This window comes from Triticum aestivum, chromosome 4B, assembly GCF_018294505.1.
Source record: "Triticum aestivum cultivar Chinese Spring chromosome 4B, IWGSC CS RefSeq v2.1, whole genome shotgun sequence".
Taxonomy (NCBI): Eukaryota; Viridiplantae; Streptophyta; class Magnoliopsida; order Poales; family Poaceae; genus Triticum; species Triticum aestivum.
Genome location: NC_057804.1, coordinates 426,845,532 through 426,858,012, shown reverse-complemented (window position 1 = coordinate 426,858,012; position 12,481 = coordinate 426,845,532).

Below are 12,481 nucleotides of genomic sequence, written 5' to 3'. Positions count from 1 at the left end.
ATGATGTAGAGGGATAAACACATGCAATATGGTATAAACCCCATCTTGTTATCCTCGATGGCAACAATACAATACGTGTCTTGCAACCCTTTCTGTCACTGGGTAAGAACACCGCAAGATTGAACCCAAAGCTAAGCACTTCTCCCATGGCAAGAAAGATCAATCTAGTAGGCCAAACCAAACCGATAATTCGAAGAGACTTCCAAAGATAACTCAATCATACATAAAAGAATTCAGAGAAGATTCAATTAATATCCATAGATAAATCTGATCATAAACCCACAATTCATCGGATCTCGACAAACACGCCGCAAAAAGAGATTACATCGAATAGATGTCCACAAGAGAGGGGGAGAACATTGTATTGAGATCCAAAAAGAGAGAAGAAGCCATCTAGCTAATAACTATGGACCCGTAGGTCTGTGGTAAACTACTCACAACTCATAGGAGGGGCAAAGATGTTGATGTAGAGGCCCTCCATGGTCGATTCCCCCTCCGGCAGAGTGCCGGCGAAGGCTCCAAGATGGGATCTCATGGATACAGAAGGTTACGGTGGTGGAAATTGTGTTTTGTGGTGCCCCTGGATGTTTTCGGGGTCTGTAGGTATATATAGGAAGAAGAAGTATGTCGGTGGACGCCCGAGGGGCCCATGAGATAGGGGGCACGCCCTACCGGGGGGCGCCCTCCTATCTCGTGGGGCCCTTGGAGCTTTCTTGACTTGCACTCCAAGCTCTCCGGATCAGATTTGTTCCAAAAATAACGCTCCCGAAGGTTTCATTCCGTTTGGACTCCGTTTGATATTCCTTTTCTTTGAAATACTGAAATAGGCAAAAAAACAGCAATATGGGTTGGGCCTCCGGTTAGTAGGTTAGTCCCAAAAATGATAATAATGTATAAAATAAAGCCCATAAGCATCCAAAACAGGTAATATAATAGTATGGAACAATCAAAAATTATAGATACGTTGGAGATGTATCACACATTCATAGCAGCAACATCTTTGATGACTGACTTGGTGGGGTCCAGACTGGTTCAATTTGTTCTATCTCTTGCTCGAAGTTCTGGCAGAATTCTACACAAAGGAAAAAGTTAGCAGCAGCATTGTTTTCGAAGCTGTCGAGAATTCACTCGGATGGAAAAAGGTACCTTCAAGCATGATGTACATTTTCTTCGCAAGCTTCCCCAAGTATTCCTCGAGCTCGTCCCTCTTTTGGGTGAGCTGGCCCACCTTGTCGGCCAAGACGATCTTCTCCTCCTTGAGTTGGGCAGCTGATACGTCTCCAACATATCTATAATTTATGAAGTATTCATGCTGTTATATTATCATTCTTGGGTGTTTTACAATCATTTTATAGCAACTTTATTTCATTTTTTGGGACTAACCTATTGACCCAGTGCTAGTTGTTGTTTTTTGCTTGTTTTTTACATCGCGGGAAATCAATATCAAACAGAGTCCAAACACCGCGTAACTTTTTGGAGATTTTTTATTGACCAGAACACTCAGGATGGGCCAGAGCAGCACTTGGGGGGTGCCCCGAGGGGGTCACAACCCACTAGGGCGCGTCTGGGCCCCTAGGCGCACCTAGGTGGGTTGTGCCCACCTCGATGGCCTCCCGCACCCCTTCTTCGCGCAATAAAATCCCAAATATTCCAAAACCCTTCGGGGTAGCCCTAGATCGGAAGTTCCGCCGCTGCAAGGCCTCTGTATCCACGAGATCCAATCTAGACCCCGTTCTGGCACCCTGCCGGAGGGGGCAATCATCACCGGTGGCCATCTTCATCATCCCGACAGCCACCACGATGAGGAGGGAGTAGTCCACCCTCGGGGCTGAGGGTTTGTACCAGTAGCTATGTGTTTAATCTCCTTCTCTCGTGTTCTTGAGATGTCACGATATTGATGTATCGCTGGCTTTGTTAATATAGTCGGGTCATATGATGTTTTCCCCTCACTATCTTGTTGTGATGAATTAAGTTTTTCCGTTTGAGATTTCATTTTTATCGGATTGAATACTTTTATGGATTTGAGAACACTTGATATATGTCTTGCAATTGAATACTCATGGTGACAATGGGGTATCGTATTGATTCACTTGATATATGTTTTGGCACTCAACTCGCGGTTTCCCGAGGTGACATTGGGGTAATCTATGCATAGGGGTTGATGCATGTTCTTGTCTTTTGTTTCTCCAGTAGAAATCTTGGGGCACTCTTTGAAGTTCTTTGTGTTGGATTGACTATTATGAATATGAATTTTCTTTGGTGTTATTTGAGTATGAACTCTAGGATAGATTGAACGAAAGAATAGCTTTGTGTTATTTTAGTATGAACTCTTGAATAGATCGAACGGAAAGAATAGCTTTGAGGTGGTTTCGTACCCTACAAACAATTTATTCGTATGTTCTCCGCTAGATAGGAACTTTGGAGTGATTCTTCATCGCACTTTGAGGGATGGTTATATGATCCAATTATATTAGCATTGTTGAGAGATTGCACTAGCGAAAGTACGGATCTTTGGCCTTGTTTTTAAGCATTGCAATACCGTTTTTGTGCCCGTTTACTATTTGCTACCTTGCTGTTTTTATTTACTCAGATTATAAAAATATATTTCTACCATCAATATTACACTTTTATCACCACATCTTCGCCGAACTAGTGCACCTATACAATTTGTCACTGTATTGGGTGTGTTGGGGACACAAGAGATTTCTTGTATTTGGTTGCAGGCTCGTTTGAGAGAGACCATCTTCATCCTACACCTCTTACAGATTGATAAACCTTAGGTCATCCACTTGAGGGAAAGTTACTACTGTCCTACAAAACTTTTCGCTTGGAGACCCAACACGTGTCTACAAGAATAAAGTTGTGTAGTAGACATCAGCAACTTCCTTCTTCACCTCCTCAATAGCAGTCTTTAGGGTTGCATTCTCCTTTTAAGGCTTGCCGACTGAAGCTAGCTTCACTTCAGTGGCCTCAGTTTTCTCCTTGGCCACCCTCTGGGCACCCACGAGTTCCTCATCCTTCTTCTCCAGGGCCTGCTTCATGGTGTCTAAAGAAATAACATTCCTGAGTCGCGCTTGAAGTTGTTGGTTTTTCATTATGCACATCTGTTCGAGTAAAACTACTTGGTTCAAAGGACAGAACAAAAGTACAATAGTACATTCAATCGATAGGATTTACCTCCCATGGTCTTTACCTCCGTCTGAGCACGCTCCAAGTTCCTTTTGGTAAATTTTAAGTCGAGTTGGAGTTGGATCTTCTCCTTCTCCAAAGCAACATAGTGAGTTCCAAGTTCACAAGATTTCTGAGATGAAAAAAAAGAAGATGACTCAGTCGACGACGAGAAAGATTCTCAAAATATTTCCTCTACTTCCAAGTAGAGAAGAGAAAATCCAGATTACTACCACCAAAAATAATTCTAAGACCCCCACCGAATCAAACATCCGACAGCGGTCTTGGGGACTACACCCAGTGGTTGCACTCAGCATGCCCCCACTCGATTAATTTCTTACTCGGTATGGCCTGACCGGTCCGAGTAAAAAACACATCCTCGGACCCCCACTGAATTAATCATTCGACGGTGGTCTCGGGGACTACACCCAGTGGGTGCACTCAGCGTGCCCCCATTGGATCAATCCCCACTCGGCGCAGCCTGACCGGTGCGAGTGGTGAACTACAAGCAAAAACATTCTAAGACCCTCGCCAGATCAAACATACGTCAGTGCTCTCAGGGACTACACCTAGTGGGTCAACTCAGTGTGCCCCCACTAGATCAATCCCCACTTGGCACGGCCTGACCGGCCTGAGTGGTCAGCATCAGAATGCAAAGCTATGACCAAACAATTACTAAATCAAGAACACCTAGTGGGTGTGCAGAATCATGACCGACATGACAAAATCCAATCGAGAATCAGCTTACAATCGTACTTACTCGGACATTTGCTTGAAGGGCCGAACTGGCATCATAAGCAGACTTGCTAGCTTCGTACACTTCCTTTAGACGCTGCATCATCAGGCCAGCCTGAATCATGGCTTCCTTGTTGGCCCCTATCTGGTCCTCAGGAAAATGGTGTAGAGTGAATGCACCAGACACTGGGGGCGACGATTCAGTCGGAGGGATCAACACTTGAGGTTGGCCAGCAGGTCCGAAACTGGAAGAATTTTCACCAAAGGGAGGGCAGTCGTTAGTGGAGTAGTGGAGATAACGCCAGCTCGGGACAAACCACAAGGCTCCTGAAGCACCGCAGTGGGTTGTACTCGAGGTGTTCTGCTTGATGGTACCCTCCAAGTGAAACTGCGAGGATTGCTCGAGGTCGCGCCTTCACCGCCCGCACCTTTCGGGAGCTCATCTTCATCGTCATCACCCAGAAGGATGATGTCTGTTGGCTCTGCTACCACTCGAAAACAACAACTCATTCAATCGACAAACCAACCAATGAAGCAAAACAGAGTGCAAACACGTCGTACCTCGTCGAGAGGTAGCTGCGTCTGCAGTTTCCTCCTCCGCATGTTCCTCATCAGTCTGCTCGGGCGATGTTATCAAAGTAGCAGCTCTGAGACGCAAGGTTCATTCAGTCAACAAAGACATGAAGTTCTGCAGTAGTAGGAAGGAAGAAAAAAGAAGAAGTGCACTCACGTTTAAGCGATAGGCACCGAGACCTTAATTCGAGGGAGAGCCTTCTGAGGTTTCACTGGCGCTACTTTCGCCTATTTTGCTGACTTTTCAATCGGCTCCGGTGTTGCAGTCCGAGTGCGTTTTGGATTCCTAACACTCGACGCCCTGGCCTTGCCTTGGCCGAGCGAGGGTCTTGAGTTTGTTTGGATCGACACTCGGTGTGTGGAGGAGACTTGATACGTCTTCAACGTATCTATAATTTATGAAGTATTCATGCCGTGTTTACAATAATTTTATATGGTTTTGGTATGATTTGCATGGAACTAACCCGAACTGACGCTATTTTCAAAAGAACTACCATGGTGTTATTATTTGTGCAGAAATGAAAGTTCTCCAAACACCGCGAAACTTTTTGTGGATTTTTATGGACCAGAAGAGTACCAATGGGCCAGAGCAGCACCTGGGGGGGTGCCCCGAGGGGGGCACAACCCACCAGGGCAAGCTTGGCCCCCCAGGCGCGTCCCGGTGGGTTGTGCCCACCTCGATGGCCTCCTGCACCCCTCTTTGCCCTATAAATTCTCAAATATTCCAAAAACCCTCAGAGAAACCCTAGATCGAAAGCTCCGCTGCTGCAAGCCTCTGTAGCCACCAAAAACCAATCGAGAGCCCGTTCCAGCACCCTGCCGGAGGGGGAGATCATCACCGGTGGCCATATTCATCATCCTGGCGGCCACCACGATGAGGAGGGAGTAGTCCACCCTTGGGGCTGAGGGTTTGTACTAGTATCTATGTGTTTAATCTCTCTCTCGTGATCTTGAGATGTCATGATCTTGATATATCATGGGCTTTGTTAACATAGATGGATCATATGATGTTTCTCCCCTCTCTACTCTTGTTGTGATGAATTGAATCTTTACCCTTTGAAGTTTTGTCTTGTCGGATTGAATGTTCAGATCTGAGAACACATGATGTATGTCTTGCGGTATGAATACTTGAGGTGACAATGGGGTATCATATTGATTCACTTGATGTATGTTATGGCACTCAACTTGCAGATTCCCGAGGTGACATTGGGGTAATCTATGCATAGGGGTTGATGCATGTTTTTATTATCTTTTCTCCGAGAGAAACTTTGGGGTCTCCTTATAGTTCTTTGTGTGGATTGAATATTATGATCATGAAGTTGTTTGATGCATATCGTAGAATTAACTCACGGATACTTGTGGTGACATTGGAGTATCTAGGTGACATGAGAGTTGGTTGATGTGTGTCATATATGGTGTTATTTTAGTACGAAATCTTGATAGATCGATCGAAAAGAATAGCTTTGTATTATTTTAGTACAAACTCTAGGATAGATTGATCGGAAAGAATAGCTTTGAGGTGGTTTCGTACCCTACAAACAATTTCTATCTTTTGTTCTCCGCTAATAGGAACTCGGGAGTGATTCTTTATTGCACTCTGAGGGATAATCTTATGATCCAACTATGTTAGCATTGTTGAGAGGTTGCACTAGTGAAAGTATGCACCCTAGGCCTCATTTTCCATCATTGCAATACCGTTTGTGCTCCGTTTTACTATTACTACCTTGCTGTTTTTTATTGTTCGCACTACAAAAACTCATATCTATTATCCATACTACACTCTAATCACCATCTCTTCGCCAAACTAGTGCACCCTATACAATTTTCCATTGTATTTGGTGTGTTGGGGACACAAGAGACTTCTAGTATTTGATTGCAGGGTTGCTTGAGAGAGACTATATTCATCCTACGCCTCCCACGAATTGATAAACCTTAGGTCATCCACTTGAGGGAAAATTGCCACTGTCCTACAAAACTCTGCGCTTGGAGGCCTAACACGAGTCTACAAGAATAAAGTTGCGTAGTAGACATCAAGACTCGACTTCCTCACTTCCCTTTGAATCATCACTGTCATCTTCACTGTTGTCGGTGTAGTCCATTTCAGCACTGCCACCATCGCTCTCCATTCCTTCAACAAGTTCCTCGCCATTCGGCACGGGCGAATACATCTTCATGAACGCCTACGGAACACAAATATCAAAGCCAGTCAGTACTCAATTCAGTTGCATATTGAAAAAAGGGAAAACACTCGACAATTTATGTCCCACCTCTCCTAGAAGATGCTCGGTGTCGAATGGCAAGATCCGTTTGGATCCACGCGGGTTGTCGCGGTTCCCAGTGATGCTCCTGAGCCACTGTGCCACAATCTCTTCCTTGACTTCCTCCTGATGGGTCCGAGTGGTGTTGTCTGCCCCTGAATACAACCACATGTGGTGGTCGCATGCTTGCAGAGGCTGGATGCATCGACTGAGAAACACTTCCAACAAATCCATGCCTGTCACCCCGCCCCGGATCAACTCGACCACCGCATCTACCAGAATCGCCACCTCAGCTTTCTCCTCCTCGTCCACTATCAGCGAGTGAGGAGCACTGAGTCTCTCCGACATGTAAGGGGGAGGCCAATCGATGAACCAGGGGTCAGAACGTCGTTGCAATAGAACCAGGTCGACTGCTAACCCCTGACTGACTCAGGAAAGGTAATAGAAGGAAAGGCGCCTCTACCTCTCATTTGGACACCCAAGCCCCCACACAGCTAAATCACATTGGTCTTTGTGTCACTCGAATTTGCCTTCTTAACCGATTGGGAGCGGTAGGTGAAGATGTGTTTGAAGAACCCTAGTGGGGGCGGCAACCCAAGAAATTCTCACACATTGAGACAAAGGTAGCAAGGTACGATATGGCATTTGGAGGGAGGTGGTGGATTTGTGCGCCAAAGAAGTTCAAGAAACCACGGAAAAATGGATGGGGGCAAGGAGAAACCTTTCTCTACGTGAGTGAGGAGAAGAACCCTCTCTCCAGGGCATGGTGCAGCCTCGAACTCCCCCTCCGGCTGACTCCAGGAGCCAGGGGCCAATAGGCCGTCAGTGACGAGCCCCTCGAGATATTCCTCCGTGACCGACGAGGGGATCCAATTGCCTTGGATCCAGCCCGGCGGCAGAGTCGGGCATGAGCTCGACCCCTTCTTCCCCTTGGCCCCCTTCTTGGCGTGCTCCAGCGCCTTCGTCTTGTACTTCGCCATCTCCGCGGTGGTCGACGGAAGCGAACCGGGCGGCGGTGCACTGAGGTGGATGAGGCGGAGATACAGAGAAGAAAGGGAAAAGTGGAGGACATTGTTGCACGCCTCGGCTGCGTCGTCTTTCATACCCGCATATCCGAGTGGCTGACCTGTGGGCCAGCACAATCTCAGTGCACCCCGCAACCGACGCCAGCCTAATACATGGCGAAAAAAGTGGGGCGAAGATCGAGGAGTCCCTCCCCACTTTCCCTGCTTACCGCGATGCAGCCAGCCCGTGTGCTTCTCCAAATTTTGAATCCTGCAAAATCCGGGTCCAGCAAATCAATCGATTGTGTCAGAGATATCCAAATCCAGTCTTTTTGATGTTCTGCTATTTGTTTCACTTGGATACTCAAGAAGCCATAATCGATCAACGTGACTGACGCAGGATTTAACAAGTCACATACTTTCAGTCTCCTAAAAAGTGTCTCCGAGACATTGAGTCGGGACGAAGTCAGCTTCAATCCTTCTTCACTCAGACCTCAATCCATTCAGGGGCTAATGACGATGACATGTACCTAGGGTAGAGTCTTAGGCCTGACCTACATGCCCTACCCAAGGACACTACACAAGAGGTCAAGGCCTACAAAGTTAGAAAGAAGATACGGACTGAAATGACCGCAGAGTGCAATTCACTCAACAGAAGATCCACTCGGTTATCCTACTTCCACTCGACCGTCGTTATTCACTCGGAGTACAAGATTTCACTCGAAGGATAGAAGACCTAGAGCCACCTCAGGATGACAATGGTCAGGCAATCACTCCGTCGTTATAAAGACTATTAAACACGGGTGTTTCTAGTAAAGTTCGTGTCAATTCAACCACACCTGAAAGACTTAATATCTATAGCAAAATATTTAGTAGCAAAGTAGTATGGAAGTAGCGGTGGCAAAAGTAACAGTAGCAGTTTTGTGGTGATCGTAACAGTGGCAACAGAGAAGTAACTAAGCAAAGTTCAATATGTGAAAAGCTCGTAGGCAATGGATCAATGATGGATAATTATGTCGGATGCAATTCATCATGCAATAGTTATAACATAGGGTGACATAGAACTAGCTCCAGTTCATCAATGTAATGTAGGCATGTATTTCGAATATAGTCATACGTGCTTATGAAAAAGAACTTGCATGACATCTTTTGTCCTACCCTCCCGTGGCAGCAGGGTCCTAATGGAAACTAAGGGATATTAAGGCCTCCTTTTAATAGAGTACCGGACCAAAGCATTAGCACTTAGTGAATACATGAACTCCTCAAACTGCGGTCATCGCCGGGAGTGGTCCCGATTATTGTCACTTCAGGGATGCCAGATCATAACACATAGTAGGTGACTATTGACTTGCAAGATAGGATCAAGAACTCACATATATTCATGAAAACATAATAGGTTCAGATCTGAAATCATGGCACTCGAGCCCTAGTGACAAGCATTAAGCATGGCAAAGTCATAGCAACTTCAATCTTAGAATATAATGGATACTAGGGATCAAACCCTAACAAAACTAACTCGATTACATGGTAAATCTCATCCAACCCATCACCGTCCAGCAAGCCTACGATGGGATTACTTATGCACGGCGGTGAGCATCATGAAATTGGTGATGGAGGATGATTGATGATGACGATGGCGACGGATTCCCCTCTCCGGATCCTCGAATGGACTCCAGATTAGCCCTCCCGAGGAAGATTAGGGCTTGGCAGCAGCTCTGTATCCTAAAACGTGATGAATCCGTCTCTTTGATATTTATTCTCCCCGAACATGAATATATGGAGTTGGAGTTGAGGTCGGTGGAGGTCCAGGGGGCCCACGAGGCAAGGGGCGCGCCCCAGGGGGGTGGGCGTGCCCTGCACCCTCGTGGACAGGGGTGGGCCCCCTTATGTTGATTCTTTCGCCAATATTTTTATTAATTCCAAAATGTGTCTCCATGGATTTTCAGGTCATTCCGAGAGCTTTTATTTCTGCGCAAAAATAATACCATGGCAATTCTGCTGAAAACAGCGTCAGTCCGAGTTAGTTTCATTCAAGTGATGCATGTTAGAGTCCAAAACAAGGGCAAAAGTGTTTGGAGAAGTAGATACGTTGGAGATGTATCAACTCCCCCAAGGTTAAACCTTTGATTGTCCTCAAGAAATTCAGTTGACAAACTCAAAGTGATAAAGAAAAACTTTTACAAACTCTGTTTGATCTTGTTGTTGCAAATATGTAAAGCCAGCATTCAAGTTTTCAGCAAAGATTATGAACTAACCATATTCACAATAACATTTAGGTCTCATGTTTACTCATATGAATGGCATAATCAACTAGCGAGCAATAATAATAAATCTCGGATGACAACACTTTCTCAAAACAATCATAATATGATATAACAAGATGGTATCTCGCTAGCCCTTTCTGAGACTGCAAAACATAAATGTAGAGCACCCCTGAAGATCAAGGACTGACTAAACTTTGTAATTCATGGCAAAAGAGATCTAGTCACAGTCATACTCAATGTAAATTAATAACAATGCACACAAATGACAGCGGTGCTCTCCAACTTGTGCTTTTTAATAAGAGGATGATGACTCAACATAAAAGTAAATAGATAGGCCCTTCGCAGAGGGAAGCAGGGATTTGGAGAGGTGTCAGAGCTCGAGTTTTGAAATAGAGATAAATAATATTTTGAGTGGCATACTTTCATTGTCAACATAACAACCAAGGGATCTCGATATCTTCCATGCTACATACATTATAGGCGGTTCCCAAATAGAATGGTAAACTTTATTCTCCCCCACCATCAACGAGCACCAATCCATGGCTAGCCCGAATCAACGGGTACCATACAACTAACAACAATCCTAGGGGAGTTTTGTTTGAAATTATTTTGATTCAATTTGAGCATCGGACTGGGCATCCCGGTTACCGGCTATTTTCTCGTGAATGATGAGCGGAGTCCAGTCATCGTGAGAATAACCCACCTAGCATGGAAGATATAGAAAACCCTAGTTGATAGATGAGCTATTCAAGCATACAAAACAGAATTTCATTTGAAGGTTTAGAGTTTGGCACATACAAATTTACTTGGAATGGCAGGTAAATACCGCATATAGGAAGGTATGGTGGACTCATATGGAATAACTTTGGGGTTTATGGAAGTGGATGCACAAGCAGTATTCCCGCTTAGTACAAGTGAAGGCTAGAAAGAGACTGGGAAGCGACCAACTAGAGAGCGACAACAATCATGAACATGCATTAAGATTAACCAACAATGAGTGCAAGCATGAGTAGGATATAAATCACCATGAATATAAATATCGTGAAGGCTATGTTGATTTTGTTTTAACTACATGCGGGAACATGTGCCAAGTCAAGCCACTCGAATCAATCAAAGGAGGATGCCACCCTATCATACGACATCACAACCATTTTAATAGCATGTTGGCACGCAAGATAAACCATTATAAGCTCCTAGCTAATTAAGCATGGCATGAGCAACTATAATATCTAATTGTCATTGCAAACATGTTTCATCCATAATAAGCTGAATCAGGAATGATGAACTAATAATATTTACAAAAACAAGATAGGTCGAGTTCATACCAGCTTCTCTCATCTCAATCCTTTCATCGTATATCATCATTATTGCCTTTCACTTGCACGACTGAACGGTGTGGATAATAATAATAGTGCACGTGCATTGGACTAAGCTGGAATCTGCAAACATTTAACTTAAAGGAGAAGACAAGGTAATATGGGCTCTTGGTTAGATCAACAATAATGCATATAAGATCCACTCAACATTTTCATCATGGTCTTCTCCTCTCGACCCCCAAAGCAAAGAAAAGAGATAGAACTTATTTACACAGGAGAGCTCCCAACAAGCAAAAGAAGAACGAGAAATCTTTTTGGGTTTTCTTTTAATATTACTACTACAATCATGGAAAGTAAACTAGCTGAAGGATTCAACTAAGTTTTTTTGGTTTTTCTTAAGGTTTTTCACAACACAAGAAGAAAGCAGGAAAAGAAAATAAACTAGCATGGATAGTACAATGGAAAAGTATGAACACCGACAACTAGAATGAGTGTGTGAACATGAATGTAGTGTCGGTGAGAAATACGTACTCCCCCAAGCTTAGGCTTTTGGCCTAAGTTGGTTTATGCCCATGGATCAAAGCTACCCTTGCCGGTGTACTGAGGAGGGTCCTCGGGGTGCCACTGGTTAGCGAGCTCCTCCGGATCCCACTAATAAACAAACTCCCGATATGGGTCAAGTGGTGGCTCAGGCTCTGGAGCTTGTGTCAGCTTCCAGTATGAGGTACATGCATAAATGTCCTCGGGCAGGATGAGGTATGTGCCTGAAAGTATGTTAAACAAAGAGGGTGCAGGCAAGATAATAGTCTCACAATGAGTTTTAGCAAATATCAAGTTATACTTAAGTATCTTCTTATTTTTAACAATAAAGTCATGTGCTACCATACTCTTATAGTCTAGAAAAATAGTGGGCAGCAACTTTTCCTCTTTCTCATGATGCCTAATAGGTATCTCAAAGTGTTTAGCAAGGCGTGAAGCAAAGATTCCTCTGAAGATGGGGCCCTTTGTACGGTTCAGACTTAACTGTTTAGCAACAATAGTGCCTAAACTGAAGATTGTATCACGAAATAAAGCCTGGCGCAAAATAGCAAGGTCAAGAGCACTAAGGTTTCCACCGTTCCCGCGACCAATTAAGCATCTACTAGCAAATATTGCAAAGTAAC